The following is a 27216-nucleotide window of genomic DNA, read 5'->3' as shown; positions in this document are numbered from 1 at the left end:
TATTTGAAGGAGAAAACATTGCAGGGATATGGAGAAAACGTGGGGGAGTGGGACCAATGATCCTCTAATTTTTGGGGCGCTGTGTTGCCCCTTTAAGGGGCTGCATGGGCCGTTCAATATGCCACAAATGCGCGGTTTTTGCGTTGAAAAGCCAGCAAGCGAGATCCCTGGAGGGCGGCTGCGCAGCTTAAAGGGAACACTGAGTGGGACTAACTGGATAGCTCTTCGAAAGAGCTGGCGCAGACTCGATGGGCCGACTGGGCTCCTTCTGTGCTGTACTATTCCATAATTCTATGATTAAAGAGCAGGAAAGGCTTTAGTAGATGCTTCTGAAACACAAGCAATTCTGACATCACATGAATGTTTGGCTGGTTGACAGTTTTAAACACTTGGACACAGTTCGAGGGCTGGAGATCAATTTTCTTACCTCTGTTTTAAACTTACCCAGATCATGATTCAGATTCTCTCCTCAATATGCAATGAGTTTCCACAGGAGAAAACCCACCAACGTTGAAGTTGTTATATTTTGTGAAATAGATTATAATTCTTTTACTGTGATGTACCTTCCAAACAAATGCTAAAGCAGCTAATCATAATCTCAGGGTGCATACAAATTGCAGGGCTAAATTAAATTCTGAACCATATGACAAAATATCATTTTGGAAATAGTCAAAACCTCGGCTAATTTTTTTGGTTATGTAGGTTCCTTCCCATTTTCCATGTAAAAATGAATTGTGGTTATATAACACTAATGCAAATTTACTCATCCACTCATTGGACAAAATTCCACTTTGTGGTGGTGGAGGAGGTGTGGGAAGTGAGAAAAAGTATCTCCCCTCCGACAATAAAGGCCTTGTGGTGGTCCTAATCCCTTGACATTTTACACCACTCGAAAGGTTTCACTCAAGACTAAACTGACCTGCCTTTAGTAAATGTGCTTTACTGAGAGGTCTTAACAGTCTCTTGTGCTGTGATGGTCTATGAAGAATTAACATTTATAATTACAAAACAGAAAACTTAATTACAAGCTTAAATTAAAATTTAATTCGCACCCTATCCAGATTAACCTTTTTCTGACTTCTGTCATTACCATTTCAATTCGGCCCATCATCCCTTTTGTCTCTCTAATCTCTCCTGCCTTCCACCCTATCACAGACCTTCCCTTTTGTTCTTTCTTCCCCTCCCCCTTTCAGTGCTTAAGAATGTGCTCTTTCCGAACATTCGCCAGTTCTGACGAAGGATCTTCGACCCGCAACGTTAACTGTGTTTTTCTCTCCACAGATGCTGCCTGACCCGTTGAGATTTCCAGCATTCTCTGCTTTTATTTCAGATTCCAGCATCCGCAGTATTTTGCTTTTGTATTAATTACAAGCAGATTCCTTACATAAGGAACATAAAGAAATTAACATTTCAGATATGCTGCTTTATGGTTATCCATTAAAGTTATGCATGACTGAAGTCTATCTCTCAAACACATCACTAATTATCCTAAATTAGGGGAAGTAAGGTGGACACCAGATAATTTGTATGATTTCTCTCTCACTTCTATGCCTTAGAGGTTCCCAAACTGGGGTCGGGGGGGGGGGGGGGGGGGGGGGAGACCCCTCTCGGAAGTGGCCAAGGTTACGGGGGAGAAATAAAGCGAAGGGCTGGAGTTCTGTTCACTTAATGTGATTTTAGCCTCAAATTCACTTTGTTGGTTTCATTTTATTCAAAGCCTGCTCTGTGTGTTTTTAGCCCACTTTGCCACAAGTGCCAGATCCTGGAGTGGGTGGTGACATTATGGGGGCACCCCTCTTCCCCCTCGGATCACATCACACAGCAGCCCCAAGGAGAGCATGCACGGCGTCTGGGGAGCAGGTGCGAGCGGGGGCTACAAATGGGGCGGGCTCCGTGGCTTGGCTCAGTGGAGCATTAGAAACATAGAAACATAGAAAATAGGTGCAGGAGTAGGCCATTCGGCCCTTCGAGCCTGCACTGCCATTCAATGAGTTCATGGCTGAACATGCAACTTCAGTACCCCATTCCTGCTTTCTTGCCATACCCCTTGATCCCCTAGTGGTAAGGACTACATCTAACTCCTTTTTGAATATATTTAGTGAATTGGCCTCAACAACTTTCTGTGGTAAAGACATCCACATTTTAACAATCGTTTGTGTATAGATTCTTTTTCTAATCTCCCCAGTGATTCTTTTTGTGATTATCTGAAATGCGTGCCTTCTTGACCAGTGGAAACAACCTATCACGATGTTTCTTATCATCGCCCTTCATAATCTTGAAGATCTCTATCAGGTCAACCCTGAACCTTTTGAGCTCTATTGAAAAAAGCCCTGGATTCTCAACTCATCTTTTCATAATGACAACCCTTAATTAATCCCTGGTAACATCTTGGTGAATCAACACTGCACCTCTTGCATTGTTCACATATTCTTCTATAATTGGCTGCATAATACTGCACACAATACTACAACCTATACAGATCTTACACAAATTCCACCTTACCTCCTTGCTTTTATATTCTATGCCTCCAGATACAAAACCAAAGATTCTGTTTGCCATTTTGTCACCTTATCTACTTGCATTGCTGTACTTATGACGAGTATCTACAGATCAAGGTCTCTCTGCCTTCTATTCCATTTAAAATCTTATCATATAAGGTGTGGTTCCTTTCCTTATTCTTCCAAAACATATTACTCCATTTTATTCTACACTGGGCTCCATCGGCCCACCCTACAAACTTTTATTTTCTTTGTCACCCTCCAAGCCACCCCCACCCCAATTTCATGTCATCAGTAAATTTCATTGAAACATAGAAACATAGAAAATAGGTGGAGGAATAGGCCATTCGGCCCTTCGAGCCTGCATCGCCATTCAATGAGTTCATGGCTGAACATGCAACTTCAGTACCCCATTCCTGCTTTCTCGCCATACCCCTTGATCCCCCTAGTAGTAAGGACGACATCTAACCCCTTTTTGAATATATTTAATGAATTGGCCTCAACAACTTTCTGTGGTGGAGAATTCCACAGGTACACCACTCTCTGGGTGAAGAAGTTTCTCCTCATCTTAGTCTTAAATCGCTTAGCCCTTATCCTTAGACTGTGACCCCTGGTTCTGGACTTCCCCAACATTGGGAATATTCTTCCTGCATCTAATCTGTCTAAACCCGTCAGAATTTTAAAAGTTTCTATGAGATCCCCTCTCATTCTTCTGAACTCCAGTGAATACAAGCCCAGTTGATCCAGTCTTTCTTGATATGTCAGTCCCGCCATCCCGGGAATCAGTCTGGTGAACCTTCGCTGTACTCCCTCAATAGCAAGAATGTCCTTCCTCAAGTTAGGAGACCAAAACTGTACACAATACTCCAGGTGTGGCCTCACCAAGGCTCTGTACAACTGTAGTAACACCTCCTTGCCCCTGTACTCAAATCCCCTCGCTATGAAGGCCAACATGCCATTTGCTTTCTTAACCGCCTGCTGTACCTTTCATGCCAACCTTCAATGACTGATGTACCATGACACGCAGGTCTTGTTGCACATCCCCTTTTCCTAATCTGCCACCATTCAGATAATAGTCTGTCTCTCTGTTTTTACCACCACAGTGGATAACCTCACATTTATCCACATTATACTTCATCTGCCATGCACTTGCCCACTCACCTAACCTATCCAAGTCACTCTGCAGCCTCATAGCATGCTCCTCGCAGCTCACATTGCCACCCAACTTAGTGTCATCCACAAATTTGGGGATACTACATTTAATCCCCTCATCTAAATCATTAATGTACAATGTAAACAGCTGGGGCCCCAGCACAGAACCTTGCGGTACCCCACTAGTCACTGCCTGCCATTCTGAAAAGTACCCATTTGCAGATAGAAGCCGGTAATTTTGAATTGGCGGTAATTTGAGAACGTGACGTGCTCATGGTACTCTGCCCCAATTTTAATCCCCGCATGCCCTGCGCTTGTCAGGCGTGGGGCTATAAAATTGTGGCTAAAGTTTCTAAGGATAATTTTCAACGACCGGCTTGCCAGAAAAATGGATGGCCAGGAAATAAAAATTGGGGTGCACACCTCACTCACTTCATCAAAAGCCCAAGGCCCAGCTGATACAATTTTCAGTTGGGCCTGTAAATGGGCAAGAATTTATGCTACCGGAAACAACCAAAAATCTGCTTAAACATGCAAATCGGAGTCCAATGCTGGTTGTCAGACCCCAATTGTAATTCTCAGGTACAATTGGGCGTAGCATGTACTATACACGCTTTGCCTGTTAGTGTTAGGTGTTGAGCGGTCTAACCAGCGGTCATTAAAGGGAGTGTGGTGGCCATTCAATAAATGGTCCAAGATGATTGACATTTCTATTGGTGGGCCTACTGTTAGCCTGTTCAAGGCCAGTCAGCTCAATATGGAAGCCAGCCGATTTCCTGGCTTTGAGAATTGGCGAGTTGCACGTTGCTCATCAGCAGCATGCTAATGAAGACCAGGCATTAAAATGGCTCGGATCTGATGCTGGCACCAACAGGTAGACGGAGCAGTCGATGCAGCTTTGGTCTTTGATGAATGGCTGAGCTTAGCTGGGGAGCAATAAGGGTGACACAATTATGTGCTGCAGCCTGGGTGAGAGAAGAGAATATTGACCAGGACCCTTGATCCTGATTATTATCCAACAGCACTAGTTGAAATTGTGAGCCAATCAAGATAAGATTCGGCTCAGTGATGATGCTCTTCACAGCCGAATAGTCTGCTGACTCCCGATGCAAAGGCTCATACATTAATAATTTGAGTGAGGTAATGGTGGACAACTGCCAGCCAGGGAACCATATCTCATTGAGGCAATGACCATCTTGAGACGAGGAAGGGAGTGAGAGAAAAATGGAGAGAAGTAAAAAGGAATTACCAAGAATGCAATATTTTACATAGAATGATAGCTGGTGGAAGCAATTGCAAGAAACTGATTTCACAAATAGGATTCAAATGAAAATAAGTTTGGGCTGGAAATTCGGTCTCGCCTCTGTTGCGGCGTTAACCCAGGCGGAACGGTAAATTTTGCGCCAGGAAATGGTTTGCGTCTCCAGCCGCAAAATTCACCAGCTGGGCCCTGAATGTGGAGTGAAGCGCTAAGGGAGGCGTTCTACACCTCTTTTAGGGCACTAGGCCGGCTGAGCAAATGAAAATCCCGAGCTAAACAGCCGGCCTCGGGGCGCTCTGAGAGAGGCTTCCGTGAAAAAAAAATCTGAAAAACCCACCAAAAACATTCCCAGTACTTTCCTGACGCCACATCCACATGAATCGCAAAAATAAAAAAAAAACAATCACACTTACCTCGGGTCGACATTCCTTCCCTCACTGCGGCCGCTACGGATTGGGCCGGCAGCTTTCACAGGCGGTCCCACTAGGGGGCGCTGTGAGGCGAGATGGATCGGGCGAGTTTCAAATTTCGAGCTGGTGTCGCAACCAAAGGCATTGCACACCGGCTCGCCTCTCCCGGGTGGTACTGCTCCGCGCCCCCACAAACCCGGCACCGAATATTCCGGCGGGGCGCTGGAAGCTGGCCGCCTGCCCGGAAATGCTTTCCGCCGCCATTACTGCCCCTCCGGGACGAAAACAGAGACAGCAACAAACCAAAAGTCCAGCCCAAGTTATCTTTAATCTCCCCCACATTTAAAAACAGATAAAAGCATCAAGCCTGACCTGTCATTAACAGTTGTTGCCATCTGTTGAATGAACACTTGCCCCAAGGGAAAGGTGTCATTGCTGACATCAATAGTTAGGATCCTCCATTCAGTTAACACCTGGTGGCACCTTGGCTGCAATCTGTGATGTTATCAGTGCAAACGTACAGCAATGTAAACAGGCAAATAGCACTCCTGTAATAATATCTATGAAGATAGGTATATGTCCATTTGACTCTTCCCCTTCCTAAATGTAAAGGTATACATCTGGAAAGATAATATTTATTCTGCAATACGTTCCTGATGTATATTTTTGCATTCAACCCATACAAAAACAATAAAAGGTGCAGGCCATTCTTGAATAGTTTCATTGAATTGACAAAGGGCATGTATAATTTTGGGCTTTCAAAAGGCATTTGATAAAGTGCCTCATCACGATAAGGCCCATGGTAATAAAGGTAAAGTGATAGCATGGATAGAGGGTCAACTGTAGGATAGAAAGCATGGTGTTGAAACCCTTAAATATTTATCAGATTAGCAAGATGTAGTTAGTGAGGTGCCCCAGGGATCCATGTTGGAGCCTCTCTTGTTCTCCATACTCATAAATGCTCTGGACATAGGAATAGAGGGACAAATAAGGGAGAATGGCAAACTGTGAGGAAGAATGAGGGATCCAGCAGCAATGCATAGGCATTTTGTGGAGCAGGCTGACAGGTAGCAAATGCAGATCAATATAGATAACTGCGAAATATTACACACTGTATCAAAATATGCTCAATATAGAAATCTGAACTGTGGCCGATTTTAAAATGCTTATGAATATGAATTGATTTAAAAGAACAGCTACCAAACCAAAGTATTATTTGTAAATAGGAAGACGATTTATAGCATTATTTATGTATTGTGTAATGTGTAAACCAGACAAGTCAAGTTGCACTTTGCTTAATATAAATGCATACAAGTTTAAAAGTGCTGAAATAGTGCAGGCAGAAATTTCAGTCAAACACTTCGGGCTGGATTTTCGGCTCATTTGCGCCTCAGTTAGCGCCCCGATGGGGCGTTAAATGCTGCTTTTGGGCGTAATACCGGGCATCCAGGATTTACCGCCCAACCGGTGGATTCGGCTACTGGTTAGCGCCGGCACAAAAACTTACCGTCCCGCCATCCATTTTGACTGAGATCATGACGTCAATCATCGTGCAATGCTGTGCTTGCGCCCCGGATGGAACATTCGGCTCTTACGCCTCAGTTAATGCTCGCCCCAGGAAACACCTGTAAAACCGGGTGCAGCAGGCGGTATTGGCAGCATTTTTAAATGGAGGGATGAGGATCCTACATCGCAGGTCATATTGACTACAGTTGCGCACATAACGCTGTGTGAAGCTCCGACTTGCAAACGTCACTTTTATCTGAGGTTACAGTGCCCTTACAACTTCAGTGAGAAAATTTAATGGGCCATTACTAGAGCACCAGCGTCTCATGCTCCATGCTATTGCCAGGCAGCGTCAAGCTAGAGGAAGGACTCTTGGCCATGTCGGCCAATGGACGATGAGAGGCAGAAGACGTCCGGGAAGGAGACCTCACCCGCCCCTCACCGGTTTACAGACACTTATGCTCAGACCTCCAGTTCTCTGAGGAGCAGTGTGTGAGAAGGCAGCACTTCTGAAAGGAAGTGCTGACAGATATGCCATCTCCCTCAACGGGTCTCTGAATTCATTGTGGTGTGCTGCATGCTGCACAGCTTGGCCATCATGAGGGGCTAGGCATTGTCAGTGGGGATTGCATGCCCTCCTCAGGAGGAGGAGGATGACGAAGAGGAGCCTGGCGAGGCCCCCATTGGATAACTGCACCATCCACGGGGGAGGCAGCGTGGAGGTGCTGGCAGATCAACACTCGCACGTCGCCAGCTCTCCTAAATTGGGAAAGCTGAGGGATGGAGCTAATACTGGTCACGCTATATGCCCCCATAAAGGCACATTTCCAGTGAACGTTGGAATGATGTACAAGACACCAATGGCAAATGATGATTCATATATTTTACTGTAACAAAGTCATAAAAACTCCCCCCACCAAAATAAAACAATACAATATACAACGTTATGTTGCAGGGCACTAAACAACAATGAACCTTCTTTACCGCTGCAAGTTTCGGCTCGGGAACACAAAGTCCGTTATGTAATGCTTGAGTTAACGCCAACGCTCCTCCAACTTACATTTTTGCTGAAACTTGCAGCCGAGGGCGCAAACTATTTTCAGGCGCTATCTTTAACGCCCCGCCGCGATTAACGCCCCGAAACCGCAAAAGCCCAAAATCCAGCCCTTTACATGATCATACTGGAAATACTTTTCAGTGCAATTTTAAGAGCATGATGTTGATCGTACAGCTGACTGCTCTACCTGTGGTGGTTTTGTGGCATAGTGTGTTGCACTGCACCAGTGGACTGGTAGAAGGGAGATTAACAATCATGATGTTTGACATGGAAATTCCTAATGCCAGCTGCGTTTCCCCAGAGGGAGGGATATAAAAGCCGCAGGTAAGCTATTGTAAGCCATTCTTGTATATCTCCTAGTGTCCTGTTACAGAGCAGCATCAGTAGACACCTGAGAGAAATGTCCAGTTGGCGTGGGAATAATATTTGGGAAGTCGAATGAGAAATCCCTTCATTTGACATAATGTGTTAAAAAGCGAAAAACAAATTGTAGAAGGAAGCTAGACAGAAATTCTGCACCTCACATAATCTGAGAAAAATGGAGTACGAGACTCCCCCTGGTGCTGGAAATGTGTAAATAAATAAATTCATCCTTTTGCACCTGCCCTGGGGCTGCCCCAGGGTCCAATCTTAATGAGAGGAGGTGAATCAACTTCATAAAAAAATACAGCCTTAAAAGAGTATAAATCGTCCTGAACCCTGCACTTTGTGTCCTGGGGGATCCACTGAGGTATGCAGTCCAGATCACAAGACCTGACTAGTAATGTTTCTTGCTGTTCAAAAAGGTGCTTAGATGGAGGGATCCCATTCCAACCTGATCAGTCAGATAGAGAGCAGAGATATTGTGGAGAGTACAGTTTGAAAGGCAATTGTGAGGGAGAAGAATAGCCAAAATATTAATGACTGCAATCAATGGAAAGAATCCTTACATTCTAGCAGTACTGTTCCTCTAAAATGGATGAGTTCAGGCTTCAACAGGGAGCCCCGTAAAGATCAGATTTAGGGAAAGAAAGAAATGAAAGAAAGAAAGACTTGCATTTATATCGCGTCTTTCACGACAACCGGATGTCTCAAAGCACTTTACAGCCAATGAAGTACTTTTGTAATGTTGTAATGTGGGAAACACGGCAGTCAACTTGCGCACAGCAAGCTCCCACAAACAGCAATGTGATAATGACCAGATAATCTGTTTTTTTGTTATGTTGATTGAGGATAAATATTGGTCAGGACACCATGGATAACTCCCCTGCTCTTCTTCGAAATAGTGCCATGGAATCTTTTACATCCACCTGAGAGGGCAGAAGGAGCCTTGGTTTAACGTCTCATCCGAAAGACAGCACCTCCAACAGTGCAGCACTCCCTCAGCACTGCACTGGAGTGTCAGCCTAGATTTATGTGCTCAAGTTCCTGGACCCACAACCTTTTGACTCAGAGGCAAGAGTGCTACCCACTGAGCCACAGCTGGAGGGAACATAGGATTTATGTCAAGGAAAGTACATAATTCCTTGAGCTTACTGCTACAATGAAGCTCTCTTTGAAGGGTCAATCTGATCGAAGTGCAGCATTGTGCTTCTGCAGAGAGAGCGATAAAAGAAACCCTTTTGGATGTTGGGAGAATGTAATCCGTAATCGGCAACTGCTCAAAATTAATGGGTTACACTTGGGGTTGGGGATTAAATAAAAATTGTAGACCTTTTTAAAGCCTCAAAAGAGATTGCCAAAATGTTTGCACTTTGCAAAGGGGAGTAAGGAGGGGACAGTAGAAATGATGGGTGAGGCTGAAAAGATGGACAGACAAACTTGACATGACAAAATGGAATCTGTGGGCAAATAGCAGAATGCTGCCTCTGACCACATTTTTGATGACTGGTGAAGTGGATGCACTTTTAAAAAAATATATTCATTTATAAGATCTGGGCATCGCTGGCAAGGCCAGCATCTATTGCCCATCCCTAATTGTCCTTGAGCAGGTGGTGGTGAGCCGTCTTCTTCAACCGCGGTTCTTTGTAGTGGTTTGGTACAACTGAGTGACTTGCTAGCGCCATTTCAGAGGGCAGTTAAGAGTCAACCACATGGCTGTGGGTTTGGAGTCACATATAGGCCAGACCGGGTAAGGACGGCAGATTTCTTTCCCTAAAGGACATCAGTGAACCAGATGGGTTTTTACGACAATCTGATAGTTTCGTGCTCACCATTACTGATACTAGCTTTTTGTTCCAGATTTATTTAATTAACTGAATTTAAATTCCCCAGCTGCCGTGGTGGGATTTGATCTCATGTCTCCGGATGATTAGTCCAGGCCTCTGGATTATTAGTCCAGTAACATAACTGCATGAGATGGGTGTGAGGAGCTTGCCTTATTTGTTATGGCAGGGCACCCTCCCCGGAGGACACCAGTGCACCACATAAGAACATAAGAACAAAATAAATAAGAGCAGGAGTAGGCCATTTGGCCCCTCGAGCCTGCTCTGCCATTTAATAATATCATGGCTGATCTGATCTTGGACTCCGCTTCACTTCCCCGCCCGCTTCCCATAACCCTTTACTCCCTTATCGTTCAAAAATCTGTCTATCTCCACCTTAAATATATTCAATGACCCAGCCTCCATAGCTCTCTGGGGCAGCGAATTCCACAGATTTATGACCCTCAGAAGAAATTTCTCCTCGTCTCAGTTCTAAATGGGCGACCCCTTATTCTGAAACTATGCCCCCTAGTTCAAAATTCCCCCACAAGTGGAACCATCCTCTCTGCATCCACCTTGTTGAGCCCTCCTCAGTATCTTATATGTTTCAATAAGATCACCTCTCATTTCTTCTAAACTTCAATGAGTATAGGCCCAACCTGCTCAACTTTTCTTCAAAAATTACATCTGGCAGGGGGTAAAAGTGAGGCTTAATGCTGTCTACAGGATTTGGTAACAAATCCAAGAGAAGAATGGTACACTTTAAGGAATCTAACAAGATTAGACTAACCAACATTATCATGTGCCAAGCCGGTGGCCTAAGGTTCCATCGCCTGTCATCCTGTTCAACATTTAATACGCATCCTTCCAAGCACTTACAGAACCTTACAGCTTTCTTACCGCACCTCATGCATGCCCTAACCTCAGCCGGGCACATAGTTCAGATGCAATGTACAACTGAAAGCCTTGCCACATTTACAGCTTCTAAGGACATACTAAACACGTGTAACATAAACTGGAGGTCAGTGACATTGGGAAGGCATGTCATGCTATTCAGGGAAAAGGAGATGAAAGTGTTGCCCGTGTTAACCCATGCAACAGTCACTAGTCTAATGCATGTACAGTCACCACCACATTATCTGATATTGCAGAGCTAGCCAGGAATGAGTCATAGACATCGCACTTGAGGACATTACTAAACTTGCCAACAACGGGCAATGCTGTCCCTCTGTTACAAATTGGCTACAGGAGTCTTTTCTGCAGATGGTAAAGCTCGGCTCTATTGACCAAAATAAGCCGAGATGGTTGTCTTTGGTCATTGGCAGAGAGGTGTGCCAAGCAAGGTGGATTCCTCGCTCAGGCCCGAGTTAAAATTACAGTCGGGTCTCAATGATGGCATCGGGCCACAACCTGCAAGTGTAAAGAAGGACCCTGTTGGCTCCGGGAACATATCCTTGTTGCATGCCCAGGTAAAAATTGCAGATCATGGCGGCTTTTGGACGGGTAAGAGCCAGGGCCATTTGAACTGCTCACCCGCCAGGTTTCTGCTGAGCGAATAGAGTTAAAATCGGCCCCCAGAGGACGTCACAGTTGAGTCCAAAGTTAATGTTCACACACATGCGCTTTCCAGCTAGTGTCTGGAAAGCAAACAGGACTGGAAACTTGGCTGAATTTCCTCCTCTCTTAAACCCAAGGAACAAATTACAAACCCCCAACTCACAGCCTTGATGATATCAGCCAACTCAGGACAGACTGGAAATCAAAAGATGGGACCGTCTGCTCAGTATTATTCATCTCAATTCGAGGCAATGAATTTGTGTAGAAAACAACAGCGGGAGCCATAGCAACTGTACTGGGTGTCTCGGCAGTGACCGTTTACTTGCCTACTCCGCTGGGAACTGACTTGGGATGGGGGAAGAAAATAACTTCCAAAATGAAGAGTGTAATGTATTTACTTCAAGGGTTCTTTGCTTAAGAATTCATAGCAACACATTGCTATTAAGAACAAGTTGGTTTATTAACAAAGGTTTAATAATCACACTACACGTTACCAGTTCATCCACTAGGCTCACAACTGCATACCTCATCGTGGATGACCTAGACCCAACTGGCTGGGGTTTTATTGAGTTTTGTGAACATCACGTGGCTGGCTAGGCCACTCACAATGCTATAAACATGTGACCATCCTCACAGGTGCATGCATTACAAAGGGGGCGAGGAGCACAAACAACTGTAATCAGGCATTAGTATCAAGATTTGTCCCAATTCATTATCTCTGGTGCTACTGCACTCTTTGCTCTATACCAAAAACTTGTTTAACTTCTTTAACGGTGTCTATAGCTGTTGTTAACGGTGCTACTGGTCTGAGCCACAAGTGTAGGGCTCTTCATACGGAATGTTTGAGCGTAAGGGTGGCCGTGTCCATACCCTGAAAATATATTTACAACTATTTTTTACAGATATCAAGTACCCAAGAGATCCAGCTAACTACGTGAAAATTTAAAAAATCTGGAGTCATCATCATAGGCAGTCCCTTGGAATCGAGGAAGACTTGCTTCCACTCTAAAAGTGAGTTCTCAGGTGACTGAACAGTCCAATGCGGGAATTAGAGTCTCTGTCACAGGTGGGACAGACAGTGGTTGAAGGAAAGGGTGGGTGGGACTGGTTTGCCGCACACTCCTTCCGCTGCCCGTGCTTGTTTTCTGCATGCTCTCGGCGACGAGACTCAGGGTGCTCAGCGCCCTCCTGGATGCTCTTCCTCCACTGGTATCTGAAGTGATACCATGCTGGGCTTATATTCTTGTGGTGACCAGTCCAAGCGCTGTAGGGTGGCCGCTCCGAGAAGTTTCACGCTGGAGAAACCATTTTATATTCACACAAATTGGCACTAAAACCGCCCCATAAAAGTATCCAAGATGGCACATGTGAAGAGTGAAAGGATTCTGGAGAACAGTCACTTCTCCCAAATTATATTTTTTAATAAAACATACCCTCTGCTACATGGTTGATAATGGAAACAAATTGTATACCTTTTTAAAGCCTCAAAAGAGATTGCCAAAATGTTAGCAGCCTTTGCAAAGGGGAGATTGGGGGGTGAGGTGGTGGGGGGGGAGTGCAGGAAATGATGGGTGAGGCTGAAAAGATGGGCAGACAAACTTGACGTGACAAAATGGAATCTGTGGGCAAATAGCAGAGTGCTGCCTCTGACCACCTCTTTAATGACTGGTGAGGTGGGTGTACTTTTTAGAAATGTAGTCATTCATAGGATGTGGGCATCGCTGGCAAGGCCAGCATTTATTGCCCATCCCTAATTGTCCCGGAGAAGGAGCCGCCTTCTTGAACCACTGATCTTTGTAGCAGTTTGGTCCAACTGAGTGGCTCGCTAGGCCATTTCAGAGGGCAGTTAAGAGTCAACCACATTGCTGTGGGTTTGGAATCACATATAAGAACATAAGAAATAGGAACAGGAGTAGACCATATGACCCCTCGAGCCTGCTCCGCCATTCAATAAGATCATGACTGATCTGATCATGGACTCAGCTCCACTTCCCCGCCCGCTCCCCATAACCCCTTATCCCCTTATCGTTTAAGAAACTGTCTATTTCTGTCTTAAATGTATTCAATGTCCCAGCTTCCACAGCTCTCTGAGGCAGCAAATTCCACAGATTTACAACCCTCAGAGAGAAGAAATTTCTCCTCAGCTCTGTTTTAAATGGCCGGCCCCTTATTCTAAGATCATGCCCTCTAGTTCTAGTCTCCTCCTTCAGTGGAAACATCTTCTCTGCATCACCTTGTCAAGCCCCCTCATAATCTTATACATTTCAATAAGATCACCTCTCATTCTTCTGAATTCCAATGAGTAGAGGCCTAACCTACTCAACCTTTCCTCATAAGTCAACCCCCTTATCCCCGGAATCAGCCTAGTGAACCTTCTCTGAACTGCCTCCAAAGCAAGTATATCCTTTCGTAAATATGGAAACCAAAACTGCACACAGTATTCCAGGTGTGGTCTCACCAATACCTTATATAGCTGTAGCAAGACTTCCCTGCTTTTATGCTCCATCCCCTTTGCAATAAAGGCCATGATACCATTGGCCTTCCTGATCATTTGCTGTACCTGCATACGATCTGTTGTGTCTCAAATAAAGTAATGTGACTGAGTACTGTAGACTTGAGTAAGTGTGACCTTAAGTCTCTTTATTCTGACTCTAGAGTGCTGGCACAGGATGGGAGGTCTGCTTATATGCAGTGCTCCTAAGGAATGCTGGGATCCCTTGGGACTCCAACAGATGTGCTCTCTGGTGGCGGTAGAATGCTGGTTACAAGGTGTTGCATACATAACACGATCGTTTCGCGTTTCATGCACAGGTACCCCCAGGTCCCGCTGTACTGCGGCACTTTGCAATCTTTCTCCATTTAAATAATAACTTGTTCTTTGATTTTTTTCTGCCAAAGTGCATGACCTCACACTTTCCAACATTATACTCCATTTGCCAATTTTTTTGCCCATTCACTTAGCCTGTCTATGTTCTTTTGCAGATTTTTTGTGTCCTCCTCACACATTGCTTTTCCTCTCATCTTTGTATCGTCAGCAAACTTGGCTACATTACACTCCGTCCCTTCTTCCAAGTCGTTAATATAGATTGTAAATAGGCCAGAGCGGGTAAGGATAGCAGATTTCCTTCCATAAAGGACATCAGTGAACCAGATGGGTTTTTACGACAATCTAATAGTAATGGTGACCACGAAACTGATACTAGCTTTTTATTCCAGATTTATTTAATTATCTGACAAAAAAAAACGTGTAAACAATCACCGAACTTAAGTTAAAGTCCTCCCAAGACCTGCCAATGAGAGAAGGATGAAGAGATACTTCCTGCGCATCCAAAGACTGAGATTAAAGTATATTTCAAATGGTTCTGCATAAACTCGATACATAATCTCAATATATTGCGCAATTAAAAACAAACTATGCCGGACATGGAAAGAAGAGCCTGAGTTACAATCAACTGCTTAATCTGATTTACTTTGCTTAGCCAGCTTAGTCCTAAAATACACACACCAAAAACAAAGACTAGTTGATTGTATGATATGAATCATATGTTAATCATGCTGCCATACTGCCAAAAGTAACGTTATGGAGAAATGTGGTCTGGGGGGAAAAAAATGGATCTTCCAGGTTTGAGTGCAGTGCTTTCTGCAAATATTTTATATAGAACATTAAAATAAGCTTATGTTGCTTTATATTAATCTATAGTGAAGTAGTGGCTCTCAGGTTAAGTGGGTCCGGGGATGGCGGGGGAGTGTGCGAGAGAAAAAGCTGGGCTGTGGGTCGGCTTGGGAATCTGTGGGGAATCTGTGATTTGGGATCGGGGCGGGGGGGGCCTAGAGTGTGTGATCGGGGGTGATACGTCCTTACTACACAGTATAAATGCACACGAGGCCCATGCTTGAGAGGTCAGTCTGTGACCTGTCCTTTATTCCTTAGCACTCAAGTGATGAAGGTGGGTGGAGCTTCCCCTTTTATACCTGAAGGTCCAGGTTAGGAGTGTCTCCCACCTAGTGGTCAGTGTTCTCACGGTGTACAACTTAGGTCAGTTTACACATGGGTTACAATGCTGGTTGAATACATGACATCACCTCCCCCCCCAAAGTCTTATTGGGATCACAGGTTGAGTCTCTCTGGTGGGTTACGCTCCCTTGTAGATCGCCTGAGTTGGGGCTCCGGTTGTTGGGCGCTGGCCTGAGTGTCTGCTGTTTGCAGTGCCTCAGGCCTGTCCAGACTGCCCACAGTGACTGGGCTCTCCTCCCTTTGGTTCCGGTGTTCGGTCACCTGTGGTGGAGTGAACTCTATATCGTGTTCTTCCTCTGCTTCTTCTATGGGGTTGCTGAACCTCCTTTTTGTTTGATCCACATGTTTGCGGCAGATTTGTCCATTGGTAAGTTTAACTACCAGAATCCTATTTCCCTCTTTGGCAACCACAGTGCTTGCGAGCCATTTGGGCCCCGCAGCGTAGTTGAGGACAAAAACAGGATCATATACATCAATACATCGCGCCCTCGCATTCCTGTCATGGTAATGATATTGTGACTGGCGCCTGCTCTCGACAATTTTTTTCATGGTGGGGTGTATAAGGGATAATCGGGTTTTGAGCGTCCTTTTCATTAGTAGCTCTGCGGGTGGAACCCCTGTGAGCGAGTGTGGTCGGGATCTATAGGCCAACAGGAGGCGTGATAAGCGGGTTTGTAGGGAACCCCCTTAGAATCTGAGCATCCCCTGTTTGATTATCTGCACTGCTCGTTCTGCCTGGCCGTTTGAGGCCGGCTTGAACGGTGCCGTTCTGACATGGTTAATTCCATTGCCTGCCATGAAGTCCTGGAATTCAGTGCTTGTGAAGCACGGGCCATTGTCGCTGACCAATATGTCCGGTAGACCGTGGGCGGCGAACATTGCCCGTAGACTTTCTACCGTGGCAGAGGATGTGCTTGAATTTAAAATGTCACACTCGATCCATTTGGAGTAGGCGTCTACTACAACCAAAAACATTTTCCCCATGAAAGGACCTGCGTAGTCCACATGGATGCATGACCAAGGCTTGGCGGGCCATGGCCAGGGGCTAAGGGGGGTTTCCCTGGGCGCATGGCCCAGCTGGGCACACGTGTTGCACCTGCGAACACAAAGTTCCAGATCTGCGTCTATCCCTGGCCACCAAACGTGTGACCTGGCAATTGCCTTCATCGTGACAATGCCCGGGTGCCCATTGTGGAGTTCTCTGATGAACACCTCTCTGCCCATCTGGGGCATGACTACACTGTTTCCCCACAGTAGGCAATCGGCCTGAATCGAGAGCTCATCCTTGCGCCTGTGAAATGGTTTAAATTTCTCAGGGCATGCCCTGTACGTGGCTGCCCAGTCCACATTCAGGACACATTTCTTGATTAGAGACAATAGCGGGTCTCTATTTGTCCAGACTTTAATCTGACGGGCTGTCACGGGTGAGCCTTCGCTTCCGAAAGCTTCAACAGCCATGACCATCTCAGCACCATGCTCGGTAGCCCCCTCAGTGGTGGCTAGTGGGAGCCTGCTGAGTGCATCGGCGCAGTTTTCGGTGCCCGGTCTGTGCCGAATTGTGTAGTCATAGGCAGCTAATGTGAGTGCCCACCTCTGTATGCGGGCCGATGCGTTTGCATTTATGGCCTTGTTGTCGGCCAAAAGGGACGTTAGGGGTTTGTGATCTGTCTCCAGCTCAAATTTCCTGCCAAACAGGTACTGGTGCATTTTCTTTACCGCATATACACATGCGAGCGCCTCCTTTTCTACCATCCCGTAGCCCCTTTCTGCCTGGGACAGACTCCTGGAGGCATAAGCTACCGGCTGTAACTGACCCTTGGCATTGACATGCTGCAACACACACCCGACCATAGGACGACGCATCGCACGTTAACACAAGTTTCTTACATGGGTCATATAGCGTTAACAGATTGTTGGAACATAACAAATTGCGTGCTCTATTAAAAGACCTTTCCTGGCTGTCCCCCCAGACTCATTTGCGACCTTTGCGTAGGAGCACGTGCAGCGGCTCTAGTAGCGTGCTCAATTTGGGAAGAAAGTTACCAAAATAGTTCAGGAGCCCCAGGAACGAACGCAGCTCCGTCGTGTTACGGGGTCTGGGTGCTCTCTGGATCGCTTCCGTCTTGGACACAGTAGGGCTGATCCCGTCTGCTGCTACCCTCATCCCCAGGAATTCTACCTCTGGAGCTAGGAAGACGCACTTCGCCTTTTTCAGTCGCAGACCTACCCGGTCCAGTCTGCGTAGCACCTCCTCCAGGTTGTGGAGGTGTTCTTCAGTATCGTAACCCGTAATGAGGATGTCGTCCTGAAAAACCACCGTCCCTGGAATCGACTTGAGGAGGCTTTCCATATTTCGTTGGAAGATCGCGGCGGCCAAGCGAATCCCGAACGGACATCTGTTGTATTCAAACAACCCCTTGTGTGTCGTGATGGTGGTTAGCTTCTTCGACTCACTCGCCAGCTCCTGGGTCATGTAAGCTGAGGTCAGGTCCAATTTTGAAAAAAGTTTGCCACCGGATAGCGTCGCAAAGAGGTCCTCCGCTCTCGGTAGCGGGTACTGGTCTTGGAGTGACACCCGATTGATGGTGGCCTTGTAATCGCCACATATCCTGACCGACCCATCCGCCTTGAGCACCGGCACAATCGGGCTCGCCCAGTCACTGAATTCGAGTGGTGAGATGATGCCTTCCCTCAACAGGCAGACCAATTCGCCTTCTATCTTTTCCCGCATCATGTACGGCACCGCTCTGGCCTTGTGGTGTACTGGTCTGGCGTCCAGGTTTATGTGAATCACTACCTTGGCCCCCATGAAAGTGCCAATGCTGGATTGAAATAATGAGTCAAATTTGTCCAGGACCTGTGAGCATGATACTCGCTCCACAGAGGAAATTGCATTGACATCGCCCCATTTCCAGTTCATGACAGCAAGCCAACTCCTCCCCAGTAGTGCGGGACCGTCCCCTGGGATAATCAAGAGTGGCAACCTGTTCTCCGAATCTTTGTGGGTCACGACTACCGTGGCGCTGCCAAGCACCGGAATGATCTGCTTTGTGTAAGTCCGTAGCTGTGCATCAATCGACGATAATTGTGGCCTCCTGGCCTTGGATGCCCACAACTTTTCAAACTGCTTGATACCCATCAGGGACTGGCTGGCACCCGTGTCTAACTCCATTGATACTGGGATGCCATTGAGGAGCAGTTTCATCATTATCGGTGGCGTCCTGGTGTATGAACTGTATACGTGCTCCACATGAACTCGCTGAACTTCAGCTTCCAGCGATTTCCCCCAGTGTCCATTTCTGCAATTTCTGCAGGTATTTTGCTCATCTCTGCAAACTCCGGCTGAATGTATGCCTCCACGCCTCCAGCATGAGTTGCGGTTTGAAACAAAAGGTCCCTTGCCAGTCGATCGTCCCTGACTGCCCCTGTTATTGTCCTTGAGTGCGCCATTAACAGGTGTTGATGGCCCCATTACTGGCCGCATTGTCCCTTGCAATGGCGTGAATCGCTGTTCAGCTTGCCATTGTCTCTGTCGAACTCCACCTCTGGGTTCGACTACATGTTGGGGCATGCCTGACTGCCCTTGTCTGCCTGGAGAACTGTGTGCTGCTTTAACAATGTTGAATCTCTGTCCCAACCATTCCTTAACACAGTACCTCTCGTCTGTTCTGCTAGTGGCCATGCTCGCGTGGTTTAAATCCCAGTTTCTTGTCGCCATTGATACGTCCTTACTACACAGTATAAATGCACATGAGGCCCATGCTTGAGAGGTCAGTCTGTGACCTGTCCTTTATTCCTTAGCACTCAAGTGATGAAGGTGGGTGGAGCTTCCCCTTTTATACCTGAAGGTCCAGGTTAGGAGTGTCTCCCACCTAGTGGTCAGTGTTCTCACGGTGTACAACTTAGGTCAGTTTACACATGGGTTACAATGCTGGTTGAATACATGACAGGGGGGCCTGGAGTTCATGGTCAAGGGTTAGGGTCGGGGAAGTGGGAGGATCGGGGGTTGGGAGCGGCAATCGGGTCTTATAGTGTGGGGTTTGGAAGGATCACTCCTGCTCCCCCAGGTTCCACATTCAGGTAAGTGACTTACCTTCTTGGTTGGCAGGCGTTCTGTAGGACTGCTTTGCCTGAATTCAATCCGCGATGGTGCTGGCTGCCTCAGCGCAAACCAATGTTGCAGCGGGAATCTTAAGCAGGCGTTAGGCCCCTTATTTGCGTATGTAAAGGGTCTAATGCCTGCCTTAGGTGTGGGTACAGGAAGCCTCTTGTTTATTCTTGCACAATAAGGCAGTCGGTACACCTCCAACTGGAAGTGTGGGCGCACTTTTTGCCCGCCATTTTGGGGCCTTAGCAGGCCGCACAATGCTTGAAAAACAGGCGCTATGCGGCCCAATTTCTAGGCCATAGGATGAGAATAGGATCAGGATCAGGCTAGGCTGTGACACCCTGCACAGGCAGCTATTCACCTGCTACTAGTCACTGTCTGGACTCTCAGTCATAGAGGAAGAATGGCCACTGGAATCAGAGCGGCCGAAAAGGGGCAGTATCCACTGTGAGGCGGGACTATCCCGCACTTGGCGCGGAAGTCCCGCCCCGGCTGTAAAATTGGGGTTACCACTCCGAGAGGAAATGGAGCGCAATTTCACGCATGCCACTCCTTCTCGGGGGCGGGACTGGGGAGCTAACCACGGGAATTTTCCAGCGCTACATGGAGTGCAGGCGGGAGCACAGGACCCTCCCTTTCCGTTAAAGGGGAGGGCACGCTGCCAACTCTGCATCGGGGAGAAGGGGCCACCACTTCCCCACCAGGGAGCGGGGTGTCGTGGCAGCATCCCGGCTCAGAAGCGGAGTGGCGGGCTGCAACACCGCGGCACGGACCCCGTGAATTGGACAAGGCAAGGCCATGACCGGTAAGTCAGCCATTTTAATAAAAGTGTGCGCCACACGTCCCCTTTAATTTTTGCCTCGCAAGTGGAGTGCGGCCCCCGGTTCACGACCCGCAAAGCTGGCACAGGCATTGCCTGCAACGGACGGCCTCATAGATTGCGACTGAAGTCTCATTCCAGGGTAAAAACAGGTTGCTGCGCACGTGATGATGGTGCAACGACCCGGGACGAATTCGGCAAAGAACTGGAGGAATACAAACACGCCTGCGCATTATAACCCCCATGGAGGAGACAGTGCTGGCAAGAAGGAATGAGGTAAAGCTGTCTCTTTGAGTATAGAGAGCCGAGTAACCTCCCTCACACAGCAGCGTACTGCACACTGCGAGATGTTCCTTATATCTCCAGAGGACACCTGAAAGGCGCCAGAGGCATCAAAATTAAAAACCATGGTCACCTTGACAGCCACAGGCAATGCTGTCCTTGCCCTGTTTTGAGGTTGCAGCAGTTGACAGATTTCAGTGATGGACTCTTTTGCGAAGTGAAGATATCTCATGCACTGGTCGTCATTGATGTTGAGGCAAGAGAATTGGTCCCTGAAAACCTTCAGCATCCTGCTGAGAATCTTTCTCCCCTCCTCCTCCTCCTCCCTCGTCTAGCAGCTTGTGTGGCTCTGCGTGGCCTCTCTTCATTCTCCATGTCACATTCAATTCCCAGAGGAAGCCCAACCAGGCCACTCATGTCTGGAAGCAACTTCTTTCAACACAATGTTTTAAATTATTCAAAAAGTACTACAAGACCAGTCGGACCATTCCCTGTAGAGTACTGGAACTTTAGCTAAGTATAAGAAACCTCCAAAAATGCAGACAATTGCACCAGCAGCCAGTATAAATAATCCATCAACTAACCTGTAAGTACTACCTGTAACCTGTAACCTGGAAAATTTGGCAGACGGAGTATAATTTTGGAAAGTGTGAGGTCATGCACTTTGGCAGAAAAAAATCAAAGAGCAAGTTATTATTTAAATGGAGAAAGATTGCAAAGTGCTGCAGTACAGCAGGACCTAGGGGTACTTTTGCATGAAACACAAAAGGTTAGTATGCAGGTACAGCAAGTGATCAGGAAGGCCAATGGAATCTTGGCCTTTATTGCAACGGGGATGGAGTATAAAAGCAGGGAAGTCTTGCTAAAGTTATACAAGGTAATGGTGAGGCCACACCTGGAATATGGAGCTTTGGTTTCCATATTTACGAAAGGATATATTGCTTTGGAGGCAGTTCAGAGAAGATTCACTAGGTTGATTCCGGAGATGAGGGGGTTGACTTGATGAGAAAAGGTTGAGTAGGTTGGGCCTCTACTCATTGGGATTCAGAAGAATGAGAGGTGATCTTATCAAAATGTATAAGATTATGAGGGGGCTTGACAAGGTGGATGCAGAGAGGATGTTTTCACTGATAGGGGAGACTAGAACTAGAGGGCATGATCTTCGAATAAGGGACCGCCCATTTAAAACTGAGATGAGGAGAAATTTCTTCTCTCAGAGGGTTGTAAATCTATGGAATTCACTGCCTCAGAGAGCTGTGGAAGCTGGGACATTGAATAAATTTAAGACAGAAATAGACAGTTTTTTAAATGATAAGGGAATAAGGGATTATGGAGAGTGAGCAGGGAAGTGGACCCGAGTCCATGATTGGATCAGCCATGATCGTATTAAATGGCAGAGCAGGCTCGAGGGGCTATATGGCCTACTCCTGCTCCTATTTCTTATGTTCCTATGTACTTCATGATCCCTGTAAGTAGCACTGGTGGGGTGGCGGGGGGAATCCTTCATGCCGTTTAACGTCGTGCTCAGCTGTGCAAGGTTGCCTGGCATGTGGAGTTCCAAAATGGCAGCGGTGGCTTCAAATCAGCCTTCCACACTGATTCGTGTCTCGCTGCTTTACATAATGCCGGTGGTTGTTAGGTGCGCAGGCAAACCTTTACCAAGATGGTGTTCCGTGCATTTCCCATCGAAGCACGCGTATCTGGGACACCATTATGAAACCCTAGGTTGCCACATAACAACTATAAAACAGGCACTACATGGCCCAATTCAAAGCTCCATACTGGTGGGGCATGAAAGGAATGGCACAAATGGTGAACTACTGCACTGTCAGCGATATCCTTTACCTCTTTTCTCACTATTTTATGATATACCTACATTGCAGCAAACTACTTGCTTGCACTAAACAAGTACTGCCACCAATGCCCCACCCAAAGGAAGGATATGGACTGGCCACTTGAGTACGATCTATTATATCCTGTGGGCTTAGGAAGCCTGGCACATGTTAAAGGTTCGATGCTGTCTTGAACTGCTGTCTCCTTTCCACGAGGAAACTGTGAAGTTGTTTTCCTTGACAAATATGGTGTCTGTCGCTTACTTAATGGGCAGCAGGCTGGTTGATTTGGCACCTAGCCCAGGAAGGATCCTGTAGCACACAAGCTTAATGCAGTCGTGACCTTCACAGTTCCGGGAACTGCCTTCAGTTCAGTTCAACAGTTCTGGAAGTTGTCCGCAGATCAGTCCGGAGCAGGTGGCATAGGTCTGGCACAATCACCCGAATGAGATAGAGGCATTGGAGACAAGTCTCCTCAGACATGCCCAGGTATAATTTTCAGGACCGATAAATTCAGGTGTGCACATACCTCCCGATATTTCATCACACTTGCATGTAACCGCCCCTCGTGAAGTTGTCCTCATCTAAATCCTGCAGCGCAACACCCAAAGGGATTTGGAGGTCACATGCCTGATTTTACAAGCTTTGCAAGGCCAGAGTGAAGCCTTGTGTTTTCATGTGTCAGGGAGAGAAGGGGAAAAACGACTTGTTTACAACAGTCTTTTCCTCATCATTAGTGCAGTGGAGTAATTACATATTAGCATTTATAACTTGCTGTCCTGGAGAATAAGTTATTTCCAGGCTTTTAGTTTAAAACTAGCATATTGCTCACAAGTATTCCGAATATTTAGCTGCCAACATGGATCTGTGTTTAAACTGACCAGGCCTCTTAAGGCCACTGTTCAGATACTCTCTGTGAAGAAGTGGTCTAAATAAGCATTTCTGAGGTTCGAGGCTAACTGCTGAGAGAAGTCTCTGTGGTTCAGCAACTACTTGTAAATACCAGGCTCCTGCACGGAAGAGTGGCTAAATTGTCAAGAGCAAAAAAAAACAGCAGGAAATGCCTGGTTTTCCTTTTTAAAAAAAAATACACTCCTGAAGACTGTTTTGCATTGTTAATATTTATGGTGTGACAGATACGCAATGGGTGCAAGACCTTTATGTATGTAGACGATAGCAAGGTGAAGGAATCAATAATGATCCATTATTTAATTAATGTGCCTCAGTGTACAGCTTAGCTGGATTTCTGAAGCAGAAATGCTGAATGAGCACCTCACAGTTTGAATCCAGCTAATGGTATGCAGTGCGAGGGGTTTCCTTGTGGAATGAAAATGCAACTGGTGTATAAATGCAGATGCTGCAGTTATCCCGGAGGAGCAAAGAGATGCAGGACGACATGTTTAGAATGTAGAAATTCTGATCCCAATCCCTGTTAGCTGAGGGCAGCTGAGTGAATTATGGACAGGAGTGTGATGGAATATTCTCCACTTGCCTGGATGAGTGCAGCTCCAACAACAGTCAAGAAGCTTGACAAAGCAGCCCGCTTGATTGGCATCCCATGCACCAAATGAAATATTTACTCCCCCCACCACCAGTGCACCAGGGCTGCAGTGTGTATCATTCTACAAGATGCACTGCAGAAACTTGCCAAGGCTTCTTCGACAGAACATCCTAAACCCGTGACCTCTGCCACAGAAGGACAAGGGCAGCAGGCGCATGGAAACACCACCACCTCCAAGTTTGCCTCCAAGTCACACACCATCCTGACTTGGAAATATATCGCCGTTCCTTTATCGTCGCTGGATCAAAATCCTGGAACTCCCTGCCTAACAGCACTGTGGGTGCACCTTCACCACACGCACTGCAGCGGTTCAAGAGGGCGGCTCACCACCACCTTCTCAAAGACAATTAGGGATGGGCAATAAATGCTGGCCCACATCCCACTGATGGTTTTTCCAAAAATAGTGGCATATACAGGGTAAGGATAGACCATGCTTTTCTAATACAGACCAATTTCTCTCCATTTAAATGGGTCAGGAATGAAACAGAATAAAACTGTCCAGGCCCATAATATCACTGCATTTTCATAATCCTCTGGTTCCATTGGCAATTATAAAATGAGCCACCCCAAATGTTCTCATGCAATACGGTTTTGTGTCATCAGTAAAAACACGACTGAAATGTCCAACAGCACACTGACTCACTGCTCGTGAAACTTCTGCTCAATGTCCCCAGTTTATCAGTCACTCATCTTGTTGGTTTGGTGGCATCATTATATCACAATGTTGCTTCAACACTGTTGACGTGAGTATGTACACTCGAATGCAATTCACAGTCAGTTGAATAGCTGAATAGGATTCAGCTGATCTGGGTGCCACAGGAATGATCCTGGATCAGGGTCCGAAAATAAAATGTTTAATGCTGCTTTCTTCGTCTTGTGATCTGTTGTCAGATGCAAAAACTTAATGAACCCAGCATTACAATTAATGCATTTTAAAATTTGGATTTGATCCAAATTGGCTTTATCCATTCTCCTTTTTGCACTCAATCCTTTAATCCCGCATGGTTTATCAGTATTGTTCTAAATTAGCAGCTTTCTTCGGAACCAGGTTAGAGTCTAACAGTAAGAGTGGAGTACCAGCCATCAGGAAAAGGAAATCAGACTCATCAGTGCCAGTCAACCTCTGCCTGATCTGATGCCACTACATTTAGTTAGATCAGTGTTCCAAGAAATTTTTCTGTGTTTGTGTACCAGGACTGTGCAGTTCTGTAATCCCTTCAGTCAGTTTCTAGCATTATTCTGCAATAATCTTTTCCAGTAATTGACAAGTCACTTTAAATGAAACAACATCTGTCACCTTTATGGATTGAACATTTTGGAATCATGACTGTCAATATATCTTTCCAATCAGCCAATATAAACATTTCCAAAATAATCGGAGAGGCATAACTGTGCATTACATAGCTGTGGAATAAATTTACCCAGAGACTACCCTTAAGGGAGCAATCTTGTTGTGCGAGGCCCCTTGGGGAAGAGTGACCATAATATGGTAGAATTCTTTATTAAGATGGAGAGTGATACAGTTAATTCAGAGACTAGGGTCCTGAACTTAAGGAAAGGTAACTTCGATGGTATGAGACGTGAATTGGCTAGAATAGATTGGCGAATGATACTTAAAGGGTTGACAGTGGATAGGAATGGCAAACATTTAAAGATCGCATGGACGAACTTCAATAATTGTACATACTGTCTGGAGTGAAAACAAAACAGGGAAGGTGACTCAACCGTGGCTGACAAGGGAAATTAAGGATAGTGTTAAATCCAAAGAAGAGGCATATAAATTGACCAGAAAAAGCAGCAAACCTGAGGACTGGGAGAAATTTAGAATTCAGCGGAGGAGGACAAAGGGTTTAATTAGGAGGGGGAAAATAGAGTATGAGAGGAAGCTTGCTGGGAGCATAAAAACTGACTGAAAAAGCTTCTATAGATATGTGAAGAGAAAAAGATTAGTGAAGCCAAACGTAAGTCCCTTGCAGTCAGAATCAGGTGAATTTATAACGGGGAACAAAGAAATGGCAGACCAATTGAACAAATACTTTGGTTCTGTCTTCATAAAGGAAGACACATATAATCTTCCTGAAATACTAGGGGACAGAGGGTCTAGCGAGAAGGAGGAACCAAAGGAAATCCTTATTAGTCAGAAAATTGTGTTAGGGAAATTGATGGGATTAAAGGCCGATAAATCCCAGGGCCTGATAGTCTGCATCCCAGAGTACTTAAAGAAGTTGCCCTAGAAATAGTGAATGCATTGGTGATCATTTTCCAACAGTCTATCGACTCTGGATCAGTTCCTATGGACTGGAGGGTAGCTAATGTAACACCACTTTTTAAAAAAGGAGGAAGAGGGAAAACGAGTAATTATAGACCAGTTAGCCTGACCATCAGTAGTGGGGAAAATGTTGGAATCAATTATTAAACATGAAATAGCAGCGCATTTGGAAAGTAGTGACAGGATCGGTCCAAGTCAGCATGGATTTATGAAAGGGAAATCATGCTTGACAAATCTTCTAGAATTTTTTGAGGATGTAACAAGTAGAGTGGACAAGGGAGAACCTGTATTCACTGGAGTTTAGAAGAATGAGAGGGGATCTCATAGAAACATATAAAATTCTGATGGGACTGGACAAGTTAGATGCAGGAAGAATGTTCCCAATGTTGGGGAAGTCCAGAACCAGGGGTCACAGTCTAATGATAAGGGGTAAGCCATTTAGGACCGAGATGAGGAGAAACTTCTTCACTCAGAGGGTTGTTAACCTCTGGAATTCTCTACTGCAGAGAGTTGTTGATGCCAGTTCATTAGATATATTCAAGAGGGAATTAGATATGGCCATGATGGCTAAAGGGATCAAGGGGTATGGAGAGAAAGCGGGAAAGGGGTACTGAGGTGCAGGATCAGCCATGATCTTATTGAATGGTGGTGCAGGCTCGAAGGGCCAAATGGCCTACTCCTGCACCTATTTTCTATGTTTCTATG

The 27216-nt window shown here is 46.0% G+C and overlaps 1 long non-coding RNA gene across 1 annotated transcript in view; it reads left to right on the top strand.

The window, feature by feature from the left end:
- Window positions 1–27216, top strand: part of LOC139226985 (uncharacterized) — a 152581-nt gene that overhangs the window by 14573 nt on the left and 110792 nt on the right. The window contains exon 2 of the long non-coding RNA XR_011587344.1: window positions 12527–12635. This is a non-coding gene — a long non-coding RNA (uncharacterized lncRNA). The remainder of the gene's footprint in view (window positions 1–12526; window positions 12636–27216) is intronic.

This window comes from Pristiophorus japonicus, chromosome 16 (genome assembly GCF_044704955.1).
Source record: "Pristiophorus japonicus isolate sPriJap1 chromosome 16, sPriJap1.hap1, whole genome shotgun sequence".
NCBI lineage: Eukaryota > Metazoa > Chordata > Chondrichthyes > Pristiophoridae > Pristiophorus > Pristiophorus japonicus.
Note: the sequence above shows the minus strand (reverse complement) of the source record. Positions and strands in the feature narration are given on the sequence as shown.